We start from the raw sequence: 20,452 nt of genomic DNA, 5'->3' as shown, positions 1-20,452 counted from the left end.
ACAGAAAGAGAAATGGGGAATTGGATTGATGGGACATTGAAAGTGAGTCAGCAGTGCCCTGGCAGCCAGGAGCCCCAACCCTGTCCTAGGGTGCATCAGGCACAGCATCACCAGCCAGGCAAGGGAGGGGATTGTCCCACTCTGCTCTGCACTGGGGCAGCCTCACCTTGAGTCTTGGGGGCATTTTTGGATGAACAAGGATTACTTGGTACTATAATGGCAAATTCATAATATTTATTTAGTACCTTTCTCCATGAAAGCTTTCTTAAGCAACAGCTAAAGCTGTATGTCCTATAATTTGATGAGATACATAGTGTATTTTTAATCTTCCTTAAACTTCTGCCTAAAATATCATAGAATACCTTGAGTTGGATATTTAAAATCTCTGAGGATAAAACAACCTATCTAACTTTGGTGCTTTAACATGGGCAGAATCTCATTCTGATGGCTATGATAATTACCTCTTTCCAGGCAAGGCCATCTAGGACTTTAACTTCTGACCACTGTGATTTTAAAAATCAAATTCAAATTATTTGCCTATGTTAGGTGGCCAGGCTCTCATTTCATAAAGTTTAGTGAATTCTAGAGGCATGATTTATTTGCCAGGCTTCACAAACCCATACTCAAAGCGACCAAGCCCTGTGTTTTTATCTTTCAGTTTCATCAAATCAGTGTTTACCTGTAGTCCCATATTTTTCTCTCAGAGCATTACTTATGTTGCTCATAAGTTAGGCCCATTTCCTTTACTCTGGAAAGAAAAGGAAATCCCATTCCCTTATTCAATTTTGACCTCTGCTTTCTGGCATTTTGCCCATGCCTTATTTGTCATTTTTGCTTCATCAGACTGCACTTCCCTTGGGTTTATGACATGTTCTAGTCCAAGCTTCTGGGCAATATACTTGCCTAACTTCTGGGCAAGCATAACAACCCTAGTGCTAAGTATGTAATAATCCTATGCCTTAAAATAACAGGAATAATACAAATAATAAGTATTTACTTTGATTTCGTAAATAGAAAAAAAGTCACTGAATGTGCAATGATATGCTGTTTAAAAAAGTGCAGTATAAATCATATGCTTGTATAAAGCAAATCATATGCTTTAATGCTTAGATTCTACAGAGACTGTGCTATAGAAATGTTGAAGAGAGATGAAAATGCAGTTTTGAATAAAACATCAAAACAATGGTGACAGGAGGGATGTGTCATTTTATGTACTTGATGCAATGTGGTTTATAGGATCAAATGTCTTTCATAAAATGCAGAAGATTTAACATGATTAATTTTAATTATTTTCCAAGCTAAGGATTCTTTCAGAACTATATGGGGTGCTATAATAATTTTTCTCGGAGGACAGAACCCATATCTTTCTGTGGGGAGACCTAGAATTTCTCAATGTTGCTCATGGTTCTCTTACCTTTAGAATTCTTCAGATTGCAGTTTCACCAGTTTTCAGAGGGTCCATATAAAATTTTTCTTCCATGTTCACACTCCCCTCTCTGTTTTTCTTTGAGTCAAACCTGTCGACTTTCCATTGCTTTTGCTTCTTTAGGCTGACAGCCTGCTCTGTCTGCCACAATTAAAACTGTGGGAACTTCTTCCATGGAATTGAAAATCCCTCGACACATCATAATTTTAAAAGCCCTCAGGGCTGCGTAATAAATATAGCATGATACATCAAATAAGAATAACTGGAAGAAGGTTTTCTTCTGAAATCTGAGAGAGGGAGAGAGGGAGTGTGCATATGCATGTATATTCCTGTATGCTGTCTATAAAGTACTGAAGGCAGTATTTAGCCCTGCCCTGCCAGCAGCTCTGTGCTCCTCAAAACTTCCCTTTAACCTTGTGGCTGCAAGCAGCTGTGGAACAAATTCCAAATATTTTAAACATCTAACACCTCATTTTAGAAGCATTCAGGGATGCATCAAATGGTAACATGTATCTCTGCCAGTGGTCCGATGAGTGATCTGAAGTAAACACAGAGGCTGTGCTACTCTGTGTCTACTTCTCTTTATTTTTAAAAGAGAACTCATGGTTCCTCTGTCCTTTGCAATGTTCTTTGAGCTCAATGGAGCAACTATGGCACTGAAAAGTTTTTATTAACTGCAAAAGAAGAAAACATTAAATGGCAAGCATTTTGAGGGCCACAGAGCCTGAGTTCTATGCACTTTTTCTTTCACTATTTAAAAAAATTTTGGAACAGACAATCTGATAAACTTGAATAGTCACGAAAGGCAGTGTGGTATGTTTGTGTTTGTTAATTTCATTACTGTTATTATGTTTATTTGACAAAGTTTAATTGATTTGTGGTATTCATGATCACAATTTAAAACAAAAGTACATAAAATAAATGGCTGAAAATAAGTTTATCAGTAAACAAATTGTAACACAAGACTGAAAACTGCATATATACTAATGAAGCTAAGATTTACTACTGCATAACTTCATAAAGAAAATTTACATTTCTCACTGAAGTAAAGGATAGAAATGGAGTTAGTGTCAGAGATGTATTTCTAGACTAATTTAGCGCTATCTTCATCTATGTTCTTTTCATTATTAATAGTTTTCTTGGCAGTAAAAATATTTTAAAATATGCCTTGAATAAAGACAAGTGCTTAGGCAGTAATTTTTGTGTACTGCACAATGCATTTATTTGTTGTGTGCAGACTGTATATTTGACTACAGTATTTATTCAGCACACATTATTATTTAAACCATGGCATATCTGGACTGCCTGAAAAATATACATTTCAAGTGTTTTGCAAATTGCCAGTGAAATTTATCAAGGTTATCAAACCTTACAAGGACTGTAGCAAGGAAAAGCAAAATAGTAAAATGGTTCTCTACTGTTGCGGCTTTCAGAAGCTGTGCTGTGGCTTCTGACACAGGGCAAATAGCACCATGCGGTTAAATGTGACTCATCACTCAACCTTCTGGATGATCTTGGTATGTACTGGGAAAACAAAAGGAACACAGATGAAGGGAAGACTTACTGATGTTCGCTGGGCTACATGTGCTCTTCTCTTAAGGTTGAGGTGTGAATGGAAAAGAAACAAGGAAACAAAAGTAATAAAAGCTTTTTATCTTTTTAAGATATTTGGGATAGGAAGTCAGAATGTGATAGGAACCCAGGTAATGGATTTGGGCATGTGGAAGATCACAGAGATCAGTCTCAGTGAGGCCATTGGTTGTTCATGCTGATCATTCTAATTAGAAAGCAGCACACATGTAGAAAAATACCTCCTGGAAGAACGTATCCATAGGAGCCCAACATCAAACAGAAGCCCAAGCCAAAGGTCAAACCTCTGTGTCTGACACCCAGGCTGCCAGACAAGGCTTGGGCAGGGTCAGGGTGCTGTAAGGGCCAGCAGCAACATGGGGGCTGGGGGCAACAAGCAGTGCAGACCCCTCCAGGGATCCATGAGGGCAGGGCTGGCAGTTTACCCATTAAAACTTCACTTTTAGGCAACTGAGTGGTATAATGTTCTTCCAATGACCTCTTTTAAAATTCCCTCTGCCTCATCCTAAAGCTCATATTTGGTCCTGTCAGAAAAGGAACCAGGATTTCCACACTAACAAAGAAGGAACTTTATAGGTGTACTATTGTGTCTACTCCTTCATATAGGCTCTGTCCTGTGACATAGGTACTGAATTCGATGATCTCCAGAGGGCCCTTCCATCCCCAGCCCTATGTGATTCTGTGTCTTCTATAAAACTATTTTGTTGACTGGGAAAGAGATAGGTGTGTATCCATCTTCCTCACTGAATTCAAAACAAAGCCAAACACATAAGGTTCATAAGCTTCATAAGTTAGGTACCTAACAATACATGAGTCACTGTCACTTTTCACTGAAGTCATTGAGGAATAAGACTCATATCATTAAGAGGTTAATTTTTCACCACTTAACTTGTACAAATCCCTCCTTCTACTCTTTCAGAGGCCCTAGAGTACCCTGCATGACCTCCCACTGCCACTCCAGAAAGGTCTGGGTCTGTAATAAGTCTAACATCTGTCAGTCCTGGTATACGTCTGACATACACTACAGCATCTCAAATAGGCTTAGACATCTATGTTCACATAACTGAATAGCTCCCAGTGGTGTCTGCAAAGCTACTTAGTTGACCAAATGTTGATGTCTACTTTAAGATGAGCTGAACAGTTCTCTGTGCCTGGATTTAGTTGCTCACAGTTAGATGCTTAGTGCCATTTTTAGATGTCCTAGCATATCTGTGTGGAACTGGCAGATATGACACAAGATATGACTTGAGCTCTTCTGGAGTGACAGCTGGAAGTCAGATTAGATACTTCAAGGCATCTCAAATGGCACCAGATACCCACATTTAGACAACCAAATCAATCTGCTAGTTCCCACTGTGCACCAAAATTATCACTGTATTTGATTCTCGTGGATGACTGTTTTCCTAAGAAAAGTTCCCCATCCATAGGCTAGAATAGAAAGAAACTGCACAGCAATTTGTACTGGAAATTACATGGCTCTTTAAAACAAAGAGATAAAATATGCCAACAAATTAAAAACTAAATGAGTACAAATAACTTAAAAATAAGCATCCGATGGATGAGATTACTTAAAAATGTAGTAAATTCTTCAGCAATTGATGCTTTTACAGAATGAACATTCTTCCTTCTGAAAGACAGATTTGTATCTAGTGAGATTTAGTGGAGAAAAAGATGAAAGTACTGTAAAGAATTCCATGACCTTTGCACTGACAAAGGCAGATTAAGTAATCATAAGTGTTTCCTTCTGCCCATAAAAGCTTTCTGTTAAACTGCTGGACAGAAAGTTATACTGTAGAAGCAGATATCTTTAATAGAATTTCTAATCACTGTAGAATTGGATTGTTCTCTTAGGGAAAGAATAGTTTTGTTCCTCAGGGAAGTCTAGCAATAGGAAGTGTTTAATTTTGCTATCTTTTTTTTTTTTTTTTTTTTTTTTTTTAGAGAATGAGATCAATCTGGATTTTACAGTGATTATACTTCTCCTTAAATGCCCCTCAGTACTTTATTTTGAAATTTCTAAAGCTTGTGTAGGTTGCCTATTCAACGTTTTAAATTGGTGTAACTGTCTTCACACGAGCTGGTGTATAACAAATGGGCAAACAAAACCTGCTTTTTAAAAAAAAATGTTTTCATTTAATAGCTGGAATGCTTATAATTTCTTTTAAACATATAACACTTTCTGCAGCTTAATCAGAGAATCTTATTAAATGACAGATACTTCTGAGTGACATGAAGTGGCCATAGATAAAAACATAATAGGGCAGACTCTGAGGTGATAGAAGAACTATATAAATACCGAGCCAGATTCACCCTTTCCTAATTTTAAGCATTTAAAAATGTCTTTATGTCCAATTGCTAGGTGTGCAAGGGAAAATAAAAAAGAAAGAAAAAATTTAATTACCTTCTTCAACACAAACAGAAATATTGTCTGTCTTTATATTTGTTCAGTTACAAAGCTGAGAGAAGTGCTGAAAGGAGTGTCTGTGAGGCTGAAGGAAGCTGCACTCCTGAAAGTGAAACACCTGGTTGATCAATCTAAATGTAGCATTTCATTGAGGTGCACTTTCCACCTTTAATACAGCTCTGCAAATTTAACATAAAACCTTGATTTAAGTGTGCCAACAGAAACAAAACTGGTTTTCCTTCACTAACAGGCAAAAATCAAAATATCCCATAACATTTTCAAAACAACTCAAGTAAGTGAGTCATTTTAGTCACCAACTGAGAAGGCAAACAGTAGTGTTTAATACTCAGATGAATTTCTAAAACAGAGATTACCAGACTTGGGCCAAGTATTTTCATTATCACCCAGCATTACACCACAGTCACACATTAAAGCATGCCATGGTGCTAGATTGTTGTACATTGAAACACACTGTGTAGCCAAGGCTAGCTGTGAATTTGGAATGATGCTATATGGCAATACTAAGTTTCAGGTCTGTTGAGCAGTTGTGCTCACAGCATTCCTGTACAGTTGTGAGACATGGATCACCTCCTGTTATCATGTCAGCAGATTTGATAATTTCTAACTGGTATTATTTTTCTGCTTGTGGGATTCAAAATCATAATGAGATTCAGCTACTAAATACCAAAAATTATGTTGGTGTTTATCACTCTCTGCTGGACTTGCTCAAGTTATCTATGTCTTTTTGTACTGTGTGACTAAACTGGAGTGAATTATTCCTGATTCTCACAAGACCCTAACGGGGGAAGTCCAAGTGCAAGGTGATGCACCTGGGTAGGGATATCCCAGACTAGGAAATATTCTCACTTAGAGCAAGCTCTGAGGAGGAGGACTTGGGGGTTCTGGTGGATTGAAAGCTGGATATGAGCCAGCAATGTCCCCTCACAGACCGTAAGGCCAAACACATTCTTGGCTGCATTAAAAGAAGGATAACCAGCAGGTTGAAGGATGTGATTCTCCCCAGCTACTCTGCCCTCATGAGACACTACTTGGGGCTGCTGTGTCCAGCTCTGGGGTCCTCAGCACATGAAAAATATAGACCTGTTAGACTGGGTCCAGAGGAGGGCCACCAAGATGATCTGAGTACTGGAGCACCTCTCCTATGAAGACAGGCTGAGAGAGTTAGGGCTGTTCAGCCTGGGGAAGAGAGGGCTTCAGAGATACCCGTTTGTGGCCTCCGAGAACTTGAAGGGGGCTTTACACAAACTTTTTGCAAGCACAGGAAGTGATAAGGCAAGGAGGAACAGTTTTAAACCACAAGAGGTTAGATTTGGGTCAGATGTTAGGAAGAAACTCTTTACTGTGAGGGTGGTGAGGCATTAGAACGTGTTGCCCAGAGAAGCTCTGAATAACCCATCCCTGGCAGTGTTCAAGATCAGGCTGGATGGAGGGCTGAGTAACCTGGTCTAGTTGATGGCATCCCTGGATTTGTCCAGGGAGTTGAAACTAGATGATCTTTAAGGTCCCTTCCAACATAAGCCATTCTACGATTCCATGATTCAGGCTAATGTCATGCTGAGTAAAGGAGAATGGTCACTACCCTCTATCCACTGATAAAATTCATGTCAGTGAATTTTCAGCACAGTAAGGCATTTGGATTCGTTGCTGTCAGGGCATGAGGAAGCCCAGCTTTTCCAGCAGAACTACTATTGTCTGAGGCAATCAGCAAACTGTACCAGCACAGGGCTGGCACATGCAGATGCAGGATTTTGCATTTCCTTATCATGAAGTTCCTGTTGTCTTATTCCACTGGCCTTTTTAGGTCCCTCTGGCGGCAGCTGTGCCTTCATTGCATACTGACTGCTCACACACATACACACCATAAACATAAAGTTTAGAGTTACCCATAGACTTAGTTTGTGTGTAGGTTTTCTCTTCCTTCTCCATGTCTTTGGAAAAGGCATTAAACATGATAGGACACAAGATAGACCCCTCAGGAACTCTACTTACAAATGGCCTATGGGTGCAGTAAAAACGGTTTTATCAAATATCTGAATCACCTTTTGTTCTTGTCTCTTTTCACAGCCTGTGAAAATATCCTAGAGGTAACAAGGTTCAGATAGAAGACACAGTAATTAAACAAAAAATTTTTCATAAGATGAATTCCGGCAAATGTGAAGTTTTTAATTAATTTGTTCTCTAATATTCTTTGCAGGATAAGTATACAGGATATATATGGTTTTTTCACTGTTTGAAAAAATATTTTTCAAATATTTTTTTCAGATTAGAATATGAAATAATTCCCAAATTAATTGGGAGTTGGTTATGTGTTTTTCTTGTCGATTCATTATCCCCAATTCACTATTAATGCAAATGCAGGGTCCAGTAATGGAGCTATCTTGAGTTCTTTCATATTTTATATTTATTTGGATTTGCTGCCAAATTGATTGCATTTATGGCTAATTGCCTTTGCCAAAATGCTGTACACATGCATATTCACTTCTATACTTCCCACACTTCCCAGCTGAGCTACCAGCTTGTTAGAAGATTTTGTGACCATCTTTATATGAACTAATTTTTTCAGATGTTTTATCTCCATACATAATTGTCTATTGCCTTTACAGAATAACATACTGACTTAGCTGAGGTAAGTTGTCTCATAACTACACAATAAATAAATAAATAAATACCAGTCAAATGTCTGAGCTGATGGCAAGTTTTGATGGTGGATAGAGAAGGAACATGAATGACTTCGAAAAGCTGGTGAAAAACTTCACTGATGAAATGATTCACAGAGTCAAGATGGTAGCTTCTGCAATGGATTGCAGAAGGACCTCACTATACAGCGTAATTTATCAGCAAAGAAACAAGGGAAAAAAACCACTAGGGAATCAATATAAATACGTGATGCACCCACACAGAGGAAACTACAACAACCTTTGGGGTGTTGATTTCAAAAACATGCAGCTAAAGGAGTTAAGAGATGAATGACAAAGTTGTTGTTGAAAGGAATAAGAGATTCCACTCTAGGAATAATTAAGAAGATGGCTTTTCAACCAGAGAAGAGATGAGAGATTTGCTTTAAAGCCACGACATGGAAAAAAAAAAAAAAAAGAATGGAGAATGAATATTCATAGTTTCTCGTAAGGTAAAAAATAAGACATAAACAGAATCTCTTGGGTTCAAAGAATACAAAACAGTATTTTGGCTAAAAGAGCACACATATATAAAGAAAAGTTAAGCTATGGAAACCGTTGATAAAAATGTTTAAGAAACAAAAGCTTATATGGATTCAAAAAATGAGTACAAAATACATAGTGATAGGGACGAAACACTAAACACAATTAAGAACAAATGAATCACTTTTGCCTTTGGAAGTCTTTGAGCTGCTGATCCTTAGGAGGAAAATCAAGGACATTTATAACTAGTTTCTTAGACTTTTTCCACAGGCAACATTTGACTGGTGCATAAGGGAGGATTGCATAAGAGAGGATAGTGGATAAAGTGGACCTCTGATATTCAAATTATGATATTGAAATTACAATAGCAAAATTAAACAGATTTGGGTTTTAATTTAAAGGAAAAAAAAGGAAATTATGTCTCTATGATTTTTTAAACTTTAGAATAGCGTGCTAATAGGAAAATGTTCCATGGATATTTATTGAAAGAGCACTTCTTTTTACAAGGCCAATAATCAAACTCAAGCTACTTGTTAGCACCTCCACATTTTATTGGCCTGACCACGATGATGTAGGCCAAGTAGTCAATCAGCAGTAAATTTGCAAAAATATATTAATATGCTCTAGCTCCATCTAGCTTTACTTTCAGGATAACTCAGACAGAAGTTCTCTTCTGCAAACAGAATGGGAATTGTTTTGTTGAACCTGTCATAGAACAGTTTCAGAAGTAAATCTTGGGGTCACAATGAAACTTGAGAAGGAAGGTGCCACTTTCCTTCGGTCCTACAAAAGTTTGGGTCAGGGTCTCTAAACTGTTTACCAGCAGCATAAAAAAATGTAAAATGTAGTTTCTTTTGCATCTAATTTTATTATTATTTCTTATAGAGTTATTTATTTTACATTTCTTAAAAGCATTCCAGTAGTGATACAAAGACTCAGCTATTGTGCTGAAACTGAGATATACGTAACTAAAAGTTTTTTTCACTCTTTTGTACATTTTACAGTCTTGAGAACAAAAGCCTTTCCTTCTGTAATCAATAGATTGACTTCAGTGGGGCTAGTCATACAGGAGCATGCTAATAGTTACCAAGAATACGTGTTTATAAAGGCAAAATATTATGGTATTCCTAAATGGCCAAGAAGCATAAGGAAACAATGCAATTGAGAATACACGATTAAAACTTGTAACAGTCCTTATTGTCCCAAGTAACCCAGCCTGCTCCTGTAATATGTAGCACCTTCTTGGCATTATGTTAATACAAAGGAAGTTGGGACAGTGTTCAACAATTACGCCATTAAGGAGAAATAGTGATCTTGTCAGACAAAAGTCTTTTAATATCAGATCATAGTCTATATTCCTTCTCACCTTCTTATTTATTTAGGATATTGTTTTAACTTCACAAACCACAGTTTATCAACAATCATTTACGGGACTTCACAGACTTCTGTAGAAAACTGTCATCCAGGTAGTGAAAATCCTTCCACGTGTATGTTTGTGTTTTCTGGATTAATCATACTTAGCACTGTTAACAGTAGTCTATTTCCCAGAAATAATTTTTTTATGTATTATTCCCATAGGAAATAAAGAATTAGAGGGAAAGTCAAATAATATTTTGTCTGCTGTTTTGTATGATGCAATAGCCTCTTCAGAGTCTTTGGCTACAAGAATCCATGTCACCAAGACCAGCCTTCCTGTTTATGGTTTTTCCTTTTTCATTGTATTTGGAGATTCTGAATCATCTTTTTTTTTTTTTGCTTGAATTTAATTTTACGTGGTGGAAGGCTAAATGTGACATTTGTAGAATTCAAAATATTTTGAAGTGTGCTGAAAGAGAATGCCAAGGCAAGGTGTTTTTCTTATTTTTCAGGATGCTCTGAAAATGAAACAAAACCCACTGAAAATAGAATAAAGCTGGTTTTGGAATCCTTCAGCTAACTTGTTAGTGAGAGTAATGAACATGTTAATGTGTTTGCAATTGCATTTTGGGAAACCTTAAAGCCCTCAACTCTTTCATGGAAAGCTGTAGCATTAACTTGGATATGCTGTCATTCTTCTGGAATTTCAAATAAAATAAAAGTCAGATAAAATTAATATATCCTACAGGGATAAATTAGAATTTTTTTTTTCAGTTTCTCTGAGATTGAGATGCTTCTATATTTACCTGAGCTTTAATTAACATATTTTTTTAGTAATAAAATAAAATATAAATTTTCTGATTTACCCATAATTTCTTCGCAGAAGTGAAATAAAAATAAACCATTAAATCTATTCCTTTGTGTCATAAAAATATAAATATGGTTTATACCAAAACTGTGAATTAAATAACAAGTGTAAGTCTATGTAATATTTCCCTTAAGGCTCTGAATTCCAGAGTCACATTATAAAACACATTGCCAAGACATACCTAATAAGACTCAGTATAATAGCAATAAAAGGGTCTCTGACCAAGAAAAGAAACTAACACAAACGTACACACACGTACGTATACATGTATATGTATTTATAATTTAAATTCCCGATGTTGTAACTGATCCTATGACTAGAGTTTTCCTGTAATGTCTGAAACTTAACAGTTCTCAATATAGTAATTTCTTTATGCACAAGCACTGCTTAATGAAGGAATTCAAAATATGTTTTAAAAGACTTAAGTTACACAAAAAACCCCCTAAACTGTGAACTGCCATATTCATGCACACTTTCAGCAGTCAAAAAGAAGCAATCAAAATTTTACATGGTATTGAGAGGTAGTTCTTTTCTCTATGTAATTCAGATTTAAATTCCATTGTTTTAGTTTTTGTAAGGAAAAAGGACAACATCTGAATTATAAATTTAAAAAAATGCCATAGTTATAAGACATAATATATTCAAAACTAGTTCAGTTAGGACATATATCAAAGTAATTCACATCAGTCAGATGCTGTCTAAGTACTGCTGATCTATTTCTCCATAGAAATAAAACTCAAACTGAAACCTTAATTCAAATTAATCTGAAAAATTTTATTATGAAATAATTTAAATCTTATGTTGCATAATGGACCATTTTCTTTCTATATTTTTGTATTCCAAATAAGTACCTCGTATGATCTAGCATAAAAGATAGATTTGCAACTACCTTTTTTCTTCTCAGCTGATGACTTTTAAATTTTTTTAATTGATGTATCTTTTTATAATTATTCCTATACAATCACTTCTTTCACATAAGTGGATTACTGCACTTCTGCCTTCTGAACACCAGCTGTGCTTCACTGGTAGTTATTATTGTAAGTCCAAAGCAGAACAACTCAAAAAACGTTCCACTGACAAGACTCTGCTGTGCTGAAACAGTAGGCCACCATCTGCATTTATCTCCTGAACTCATTTTTAAATAATATATTGTATAACTGAGCAATTCTCCCATATACTTGGGGAGCTTATTCTCTTTTCCTTCATCATTTCCAAACAGCTCATTTTTTTCCCCCTGACTATTATCTCCAGAAGACTGCAAATTCTACAGAGCTGCAGGTGACTTTTAACAGAAGTGAGGAATAGATACAAAGGATAATTTAAAGCAAGATAGACCTCAGCAGAAAGGAAAAGTTGCCTGCAGAGTGAATGTATCCAAATTCTAATGATTCTTTCTCTATTGGAGTTACTGTCCTGCTCTGTTTTGAAAGATGTAGTTATTCTCCTCTACTTTATTTAATTTACCATTTTTGAACTCACTGACAGATTTCCAGATCACCAAAATTATAATCTTAATATCTGCCTTTTTCTTCCTTTATATCATTGCAGAGACTTTTTTTTTTTTTAATCAAGTACAAATCTTTGTTTTTTCACTGTCTCCAGCAGCTTGGTAAGCAGCTTCACACCATCGTGTTTCACATTTACATTTGGTACCAAGTCCCTTTCTACTGATTATCTCAGCTGGAATGCCAGAGAGCCAGGAAGGAGGGGAAGGGTTTAGCAGTTATGTCCTGCAAACGAAATCATCTGTTATTCAAAAGCAGTATGTGGTGTTCAGTTCTCAGAACTACATAGAGAACTGTGCTTTTTCTTTTGCCCTCTGACCTTGAAAATACCAAATGAAATGAATAGTGGAAAAGTTAGTATATATGAAAGACTGCCACTCAGGTATAGAGATTTGAATGTAACAGTGATTTGAGGATGGGCTTATTTTTGGATCCAGTTTTTTTTATTAGAAAATATAAACTCTCTTCAACCAGTCATGATCCTGTAGTTGGGTCAAGTCTGAAAATTACTAGAAAAAAGTAAAATAAATATTAGTATTTCACAAAATGTCATGAAAAATGTTTATATGGTAAACTTTTGCCACTATAAACTTTCATCTAATACAAAATATCATTTCCTAAAGAGACCAAATTGAAATCCTTACAGCTAATAAACAGAGGGGTTAAGAAAGGATTTGTATCTTTCATTGTTTTTCAAGTATGGCAAGACAGCAGGTCTTTTTTGGTCGTGCTAAACAGGTTTCCAAATAAGGACAATTTAACCTCCAATATTGGTGTGGAGGATAAATATATCAGGAATACACACTAAATACACCAGGAATACATTAAATGCTCCAGGAAACAGGCCTGATATAATTTTGACAATCAGGTGCATGATGGCTGCCTTGTTCTGTTTCGTGATACAGAGTAATCCTTATACATTTTTTCTAGGGAGGTCATACATACCATTAACTGTCTATCCACTGTCTCCTAGCTATTCTGGATGTGTTATAGGAAGCTCTGAAATAAACAAGTAGTTGAGGTGCTGATGTCATTTTATTACGGTCACAATTTACATGGAACAGGTTTTAGAGGTATCACTTTGGTCATGGTCCATTTTGAAATCATCTCCAAGACAGAAAACTTAAAATAATAAATAAATCTCTTCATTGTCATTAAAGATTAAAACAGTGCACTGTATTCTGAGGGAAAAAATGTGCCACAGCACCTCCAGAGGCCCTTCTCCCATGCCAGTCCAAACTGATGGATTTGTTCCAGTGTAGTAATCCTTCTTCTCTGACAACGTGGATAAATTTCTGTATGAGAAAGAATTGGAAGAAGCTTTTGGAAGACATTGGGGAATAATGTGTGCTTGGGTCATAATGTGCATAAATCATGGCTAAAGATGAACCTTACTGTGGGACTCACAAAGTGTTTCTGGATGTTGGTATTTACCAACATATTTAATGGAGATTTAAATGCTAAACTCAGAAGTGACTGGCTAAAAAAAACCAGAGTAGAAAAACTGTGAAAACATTGTGAGAAACATTCTTGCTGTAGAGAAGATGTATGGTTGAAATGAATATGCATTTAAATATTTAAAGGTTTAAATGCAGGATAGCCACTTTGGATAAAGAAACATGTTTCACTGGGGCCTCTGTGGATTTGTACATGCAGCCCCATTCTTTCAGATACTGAACTCCATGTTTCACATGAGGCTAACAGGATTAAAGAAAATTGTGGGCAATCAACCAGCGATGCAGATACGTGAACGCATTGAAGCATCATCCATAAATGGTTTTTTGTATCATTAATTTTCTATGTAGTTTCTTGGGTTTAAAAAAATCAACACTGCCCAGATTAATTGCAGTTAGAAGGATGGTTTTCCTCAGTAATATGTGAAGCTGGTACCTTCAAGTGGATGGAGATATTTTGACTTTCAGAGAGAAATTAATTTCCCTACTCATACGTGTCTAGTTCAGTTTGCTGTGTCTTAGGAGTCTGAGTCATTAACCTTGTACAGAAAGATTAGGGGATTCCTATCTATGTAGTGAGGCAGATAGAGATCAATAAGTATACTCATGGGTGTCTGAAATGTCTCTGGATGCCAATGTTCAGGCACCTGCATCCCACTCAGGTTCAGAGAGAGACAAAGAACTGTTGGATTAAACATCACAGACTAAAATTTACTAGGGAAGTCTATGACAAGCAATAAATTGTCTCAGTAGGAGTGTTCAAAATGATGTAAAATACACAACAGCATGAAAAAGGCTGTGAGCTTTTTGCCTCTTCATGGGTATGCGAGCTGTACAAATATATATTTTTAGGCCACGCAATAACACACATTCTCCAACAATAACAAACAACAATGATGTCACAGACATGGAAAGAAATTAACTCCCTGGCTACATCTATATCTCAGACTACAAATTCAGCATCTATGGTTTATAAGGGAATGTTGTTTTTTAAAGCAATTACATCCGATTATGCTGGTGGTTAGCTACACATATTTTCCCGTGTCTTCCATGGGACTTGTCCACTTAATGGGATTCGCTTGCCCATTTAAACTTATGATTATCATTTTTCATAGAATAGCCATCTGGGACACAGCATTTAAAGTTTTTTTGAAAAGCAAGAGGATCAAGACTGTGAAAAGTTGGGTTAAATCTCTTGAAAGTAAATATTTTCTTCAACAATATAAGGAAAACAACACTTGGGAGAGAGTCTAAGGTATAAAACGTACTACATGTATGACTTTTAAGTGCCGATAAATAACATCTGAATGTGAATTAAAATTCTGTGACTATCAGGTCAAGGCATTGGTGTCCCCATCCTTTTTACTCTGGTGAGTCATCATTCTTATTAGGAGTCATTCTATTCTTATTTTATTTACTTTTAAAAGAGCTTTATACATACGTTTTCTAAGAAACAAAAGTCTTCTCAAGTATTTAAAGTAGTGTTGTATTTGCATCACTGGACAAGTTGGAATATCCAAGCTATGTCACAAACTGAAAATGAAAGAAAGTTTTGTTCTTATCAGGAAGCTGTACTGTTCTCTCTTAGTCCTCCAGACTGTAGTTGATGAAAAAAATTAATATAAGACATAGTATTCTATATTACAGAAAATATGTAACTTATTCAAGTGATCAAACCCAGGATCACCAATTCCCAATTAAAAAAAAAAAAAAAAAGGTATAACCTTTGAAGAAAAGGATGAAAATTCAGAAAAGCTTCATAGATCATGGCAACAATGTAGCTGAAAATGACACTGAGGATATTCCTTGAATTCTATTTACTCATCACCGTTTTTAACAATAACTTATTGTTTCTTCCTTCTGACAATGTTTGGGAATCTATTTATGAGGACATTATTACTGAAATTAAAATGATAAGCATGACTTGTGTCAGAATGCAGTGTTTAAAACGGGAAAATACTATTGTAATTATTTACCTAAATTACTTAGAAAGTAAAATAAATCCTATGTAAAGGTTTTATTCTTACTATTCATTTCCAATGCCATTTTAATAAACTAATCTGTAACTACAATATACACTACGAATGGAAACCGAGCCATTGTTATCCATGCAAATGTGTTCTTTCGTGGATATTCATAATGAAAAAGTACATCAGCAATTCTGAAGCAGGTCTATGATTCAGCAGTCAACAAATATAACACCACCTGACAACACTGAGAATTTGAGCATTGCGCTGAAAAATAAAATTCAATTAGTAATTTCTGCAACTGATAATTATTCAACTTAAGTAAGATATGATAAGGAACACAAAAATACAAGGTTCAAGCATATAAAAATGTTCTGAGGTCTTAATTCCTTTAGTTTGATAAATCCTAATTCCAGCAAGACAATGACAAAACATACAATTAACAAAATTGTCTAGGTTTTCACTTAAAATGAACATGTTTTATGCAACCTCCAGCGGAAAAGTGAACGTCCAGTCATATTTCTAACTATTCCATTTATACTCATTCTATTTTAACAGTTTTTCATTCTTGTTGAATACTCATCTCTTGTGCAAGACATTTTATACTGTCTATAATGTAGCACAAAGACTTGTGGAGTGTTTGTTAAAAAAGCATTTTAAAAGGTTTGGCATACCTTACATAGTGTAATACTCCCACTGGGAATCAAACATCTTGAATATGACAGCCAGTAGCTGTCTGGATGGTTACCAGAGTCTCTCTGTTGCATGATTCAGGAGACAGACCTCAAACTTTTGCCAAACCCTTATAATCCAGCTGGCTCATGATCCTGCATGGTCACTTCAGGGTATGCATGAACAATTTCTATTATCTTACACTGTGTACAAAATACCTGTGGATTTAACTGCACAAAATCCAGTCCTACATGACCACTCTGGCATCTGTAGAAACCATTTTTACAGGCTTTTAAAAATTATCTGCATATAGTTTATTAAATTCTACATCAGAAACTGATGTTTGAAATTCTTGGGGTGACCAGATTCTCCATCCAGCATGTTAGTTAACATTTCTGTAGTACATAAGGACAGAAACTTTGTCTCCACTTGGCCTAAGCACAGCAGGAGCTGCCTAGGGGCATCTCCAGAACTGTCTGAAATATTCACCTGGAAACATTAGACAAGTGCTTAATTGTAAAGGCAGTGGTGGATATAGTGGTAGGAATCAATCCTCTTGCCTGAAGTTGGTGCATCATTTCAAATCTATCCATAGTCTCACCTATGCAGAGAGTAGCTGTATAGCTGCTTAGGAATACTTAAGGAATTGGCTTAAATGCATTTGGGTTGCACACAGACACACAGGTATACAGTAGTTATAATGTTATGACAAACATTAATTTCATTTTTATAACATAATTATAATTTAAATTTCATAGACTTTGGCATAATGTTTTCCATGCAAATTTAGACATATGAAGAAACTTTCCAGTGAGAACTGCTAGAATTAATAGAAATCTTACACTGCTATCAATAACAAAGTAGAAGCCAGCATTTAATACAACTAAAAAAATTGTGAAGTGAATAAAAAAGTCTTACTGGCACTGAATAGCTGCCATTCCTACATTCTCTATTGTTATTCTGACAGGATTTAAGAGATGTGTCTTAACCTCTTGACTTCTCTATATCTAGTATACTTTGAAGCTCTCTGGAAAACAGTCATTCATTATTTAGGATAGATGAATATCTTAAATATTATTTAAAGTAGCTTCAGAATGTGGTGGTAGCATACAAACGCTATTATCCTTCTACAGTTAGGAGAAAAAAAATCATGCATGAACGTAGAGATATTACAAATTTAAACTTTTTGAAAGATCTTTATTTTTTGTTAAGAATCTTTTCTATGGGCTTAATAGAGATTTGAACATAGGTTTAATTGAGATGTCAGAATGCCCTTTTCTCACCAGTAGAATGCAAACTATATGGACTGCTTTGCAGTAAATATTTTAAGATTCTGTGACAACCAAATCAATTCTACTGTCATATTAATAGGTAGGTGATTAGGTGGGAAACAGAGAAGAGCTTCCTTTCAGCTCTCTGTTAGTTTTATAGGAAACAAATTCTCAAATCACATAGAAATATGGTGTTGCTTTTTATATATGTATGAAATATTTTGAATGTTGCCAAGTTTGTATAATACATATCTTATCTGCAAGCCAGATAGTACAGATTCCATTGCATCTAAAATTTTCTGTGCTGTTGAAATGTTTACAGAAATTATTGAATGTATTGGTAGGACAAAATGCAACTGTTTTTACCATTATAAAAAACAGAGGTGAGAAGTAAATTTTTGGCAATGAAGTCACTTCCCTGCAACAGTAACCATTACTTTGCATACTTCATATTGAGACAGTAATTGTTTTGTTTTGTTTTTTTCTTCTTACCTTTACTGTAAGATTTCCCCACAACATTACATCTCTAAAGGTCCTAATTTCAAATGTGAACTTACAGATTTTATATTACTTTCTCCTCTGGCCACCACTGTTTTTAGAAAAAATAGCTTTTCCCCCAATGTGTTTCACCTCACGAATGTTTATAAAGGACAATCATACTCATCTATGTCTTTGTTCTGTTCTGTAGAAACCCAGAGTGCAGAGAATATTTCTCTGCCTGTTTTGAAGGGTTCTACCTCCCTGGACAGTACTGGTTTTGGCCTTTGTCCATGGGAAAATTTGCCTAGCCTCTGGGAAGAATTCGAATCTACAATGGTGTGAATTAGGTGACAGAATACTATGTGAGATTATCACAAGGTGAAAAATTTAGAGTTTTTAGGTCTATTTGCATAGTAAATAGATAAAAACAAAAAACATCAAAATGGAGGATTGTTGTTGTTCTCCAAACCTTCTTCTTCTACTACTCCATATTCTGCAGTAGAAGTAGTTTGGGATGATTGGATACAGAATTCCGCAGTTCCTGTCTATGTGATTTAGGAATTTGTTGGACATTGGTAAAAAAGTGAAAATATCTTGTGTTTTAAGTTTTCATTGGGTACTTTACCTTTAAAAAGGCAGTGAAATTTTGATAAGTTGCCTTCTTGCTGCATTCTCTGCTCTGTGCTATGTCTAGGCCATGCCAGTGGCTTGTACTCCTTAGATAAGAATTAATAAACACCTCTCTGGACACTGAGAAGCATGAAGTCCCATTCGCCTCCTTTTTTCTCCTGGCAAAATTCTGAATGTCTCCCCCATCAGGGAAGACAACAATTAATAACGCAGACAGTGTTATGTTGAAATGGCTTATTATTTTCTCTCATAAAATAGACTCACTTGCTAGTCTTCTTTACTTCAAGTTTCAGTTTATTTTCATTTTAAACAGATGACCAGACAGTGTAACTTATTCTGACTTGGTCTCAGCAGTAAATTGTGAAATGTCTTGAGTATTCTCTACAATTACTGGAAGTACCTCTAATTTATCTTAGGGGTTTTTTAATAGTTACATCATGTAAAGGATGGATCATCATACTATGATTCCTTAAGGTGACTGCTGTTGTTTACTTTCCAGGTGTCTCCAGCTGATGTGTTTCTGCCTAACAACAGAAGTTCCTGGGACCTTGCATTTTGTACTTCTTTCATTGAATTTCTATTATCCAACTGTTTAAGATTATAAAGTTTCTTATGTATGAAATCCCAGATGTTGCCTCACAAATTTTAAAAGCAAATATATTCATGCAAGTAACCGGATCACATGAAATTTAGGTAAGAACAAAGAATACACTTTATATAAAAATCCAAGGGTTTAGCATTAGTCTAACTAAAACCTTAATAGCCTAATCAAAGAATTGTTAATCTAATAAGAAGGATGATAATGATTCTACTCCAAGTTATCCACTTATTTAGTTATATCTAATTTTCAGTAATGCCATACAGAGACTTTATAGAATTTATGCCTGTCTTTGTTGTTATTCTGACCTTTACACTGTCCTTGTGTGTTCTAATTCTTTAGAGAGAAAACGGGAGGTTACAGTGTCTTGTATCCCATGTTCCTTTCTGAGAGTAGTGTATTGTTAACTTTAATGGCTTCTCTCTGCTCATACAAGGTCTGCCTGAGTTTCTTTCTCTTTGTTAACATTGTCACTTACTTGCTCTTTCTACATGGTTTTAAAATTTTCCTGTTATATCAAAACTTACTGCATTTTATATATGTTGAAGGCTTGTTGTGTGCTCTCTTTATTATTACTAAAACCAGTTTTACCCAGGTCCAAGGGCTGTGTTCCTTCATTGTCCAGTAACTGACCAATTGCTTGTACACCTGGTTCCTTTTTTCTTTTCTCATATTTATACTCTTGGGGGACCTATGTGTTTCACAGATTTCCTTTGCATTAGATCATCATTTACAATCTTAGTTTTAGAAGGCATTAAATGTATTTGGTTAAACAGAATGTGGGGATTTCTCTTTGTTTGTTTTTGTTTGTTTGTTTTTGTTTTATCATGAAGCAAGCTGCCTTCTGGACAGTGTTTAAGAGTGAGGTAACATCTAAGGGAAAAACAAAAACAAAAGCAAAAAAACCCAACCACCTGTTGGGGCAAAATCATTGTGTCATTCACAAAGATTCCTCTTATTAATTAAGAAGGGATAAAAAGGGAAATAACAATCCTGGTCTAATCTCAGATTATTGATTTTTAAATATTTTTTTTTAATTCATCTACATCCCT

General features: G+C 35.6%; 1 long non-coding RNA gene across 2 annotated transcripts in view; it reads left to right on the top strand.

Annotated features, from left to right (window-relative positions):
• LOC109145467 overlaps nucleotides 1-20,198 on the top strand; it is a 45,346-nt gene extending 25,148 nt beyond the window's left edge. For both annotated transcript variants that reach the window (XR_002046850.3, XR_002046849.3), the window contains exon 3: nucleotides 19,302-20,198. This is a non-coding gene — a long non-coding RNA (uncharacterized LOC109145467). The remainder of the gene's footprint in view (nucleotides 1-19,301) is intronic.
• Nucleotides 20,199-20,452: the final 254 nt, after the last annotated feature.

This window comes from Corvus cornix, chromosome 1, assembly GCF_000738735.6.
Source record: "Corvus cornix cornix isolate S_Up_H32 chromosome 1, ASM73873v5, whole genome shotgun sequence".
Lineage (NCBI taxonomy): Eukaryota > Metazoa > Chordata > Aves > Passeriformes > Corvidae > Corvus > Corvus cornix.
The sequence above is the reverse complement of the archived record's forward strand: the minus strand, read 5'-3'. Positions and strand labels throughout refer to the sequence as shown.